At 50.1% G+C, this 1,824-nt stretch overlaps 1 pseudogene; it reads right to left on the reverse strand.

Annotated features, from left to right (window-relative positions):
- Positions 1–327: 327 nt before the first annotated feature.
- Positions 328–1,260, reverse strand: LOC124964814 (olfactory receptor 1N1-like; annotated as a pseudogene).
- Positions 1,261–1,824: the final 564 nt, after the last annotated feature.

Here is a 1,824-nt window from a genome sequence, read left to right on the forward strand (position 1 = left end):
TGTGAGCAAGCCACTTCCTCAGCTGGACTTGGAAGTGGCTCCTGAATCTCAGAGTACTTGACACTTGTTGGATTTTGTCAGCATTCCTTGTCTCTTGGAGAGACCTCCTAGTCATGGACTGAATGGTTAACTGAGCTTCCTTCTACAACCTAAGTTCTGTCTGGTGCCATTCTTTTGGTGGTTCCCAACCTCTGGTTGGAATCTGGTTGAACACCTGAACCCATTAATTAAGTCACTCTGAAGGGATTGCTGGCCTCCCTCTCTCTGGGATATAGCTCTTTCCTTGATCAGTTGATCTTATTCCAGGCTCACCAACTCAGGCATTCCTCACTGGATTGAGCTCTTCAAAGATTGTAATAGAGGATTTCCACTAGAAATACATTTTGAAGAGCCTAGGCTTCCACCCTCTGGAAGTGCCCTTTCCTGAGTACAGCATTTCCCCAATCCAAACAACCTCCACAAAGCCCCCTTCATGTCCTTATTCCTCAGGCTGTAGATAAAAGGATTCAGCATAGGGGTGACCATCGTATATACAATCGACGCCACCATCCCAGTATCTGCTGAGTAGGAGGATGAGGGCTGGAGATACACCAGGAAGAGGGCTCCATAGAAGAGAGTGACCACCGTCAGGAGAGAGCCACAGGTGGAGAAGACTCTGTGCTTCCCCCCAGCAGAGGGGATCTGGAGGGTGGTGTGCATGATGTGGGCATAAGAGACCAGGACACAGCGAGAGGGAGCACACCTGAGAGGGCAGCTTCAGTGAACATGGTGACGTGAAAGGCATGGGTGTCTGAACAGGCAAGCTTGAGGAGCGGCAGAAGGTCACAGAAGAAGTGTGGGATGGAGCGGGAGGCACAGAAGGAGAGCTGAGCCATGTGGAGAGTGAGTGAAAAGGCCAGGAGGCTGGAGCAGAGCCAGGACATGGCCACCAGCAGCAGGCATCGCTGGGGACACATGACGGTGGTGTAGTGCAGAGGCAGGCAGATGGCCACGTAGCGGTCGTACGCCATCGCGGCCAGCAGGAAGCCATCCAGCAGGGCCAGTGCCATGAAGCAGTACATCTGCAGGAGGCAGCCAGCCTGGGAGATGGCGGGCTGCTGTGTGGATGTCCACCAGCACCTTGGGGACGGTGGTGCAGGAGAAGCAGGTATCGATGAAGGACAGGTTGGCCAGGAAGAAGCATATGGGCGTGTGCAGGTGCTGGTCAGAGCCAATGGCCAGGATGATGAGCAGGTTCCCCAGCAGGGTGACCAGGTACATGCCCAGGAAGAGCCCAAACAGGAGAGGCTGCTGCTCTGGGTGCTCAGAGAAGCCCAGGAGCAGGAAGTCAGAGATGGTGCTTTGGCTTTTTATTTGCATTCAAAGTAGAACAATTTATAGAAAACATTGGTTACATGTGTATGGACCTCAAAAATTTGTTGTATTTGAAGTCTTTCATCTGTTTTCTGTGATTTTCTTAAAGATCACAGAGAAGCATTGGTGTCTCTTGGTGCCAGGCATGTAAACATGTGAAGAGGGGAGAATTCTGTAAGGTGATAGTGGGAGATGTTGTCAGGAGTGAATCTTGTCTACAGTTATCTAGTGAGTTGTCCTGATGGTCTCCTCAGTGAGGGTGAACTGGAGTTTTACTGGGAAGAACCTTTCTAAATCAGTTTCCCCGCTCCTCTTCCTCTTTTATTAGGAAAGCTATCAGTTTTGAAGGAGTGTGAAAGTTGAATCTGATATTTATAGGAGTATGTATTTACTAGAAAATTGTCAAGGAGGTGTGGTGTGTGTGTGTGTGTGTGTGTGGTGAGTATGGTTTGGGACAGAAGAGGTAATGAT

Source organism: Sciurus carolinensis, chromosome 14, assembly GCF_902686445.1.
Source record: "Sciurus carolinensis chromosome 14, mSciCar1.2, whole genome shotgun sequence".
In the NCBI taxonomy this organism is placed as follows: domain Eukaryota; kingdom Metazoa; phylum Chordata; class Mammalia; order Rodentia; family Sciuridae; genus Sciurus; species Sciurus carolinensis.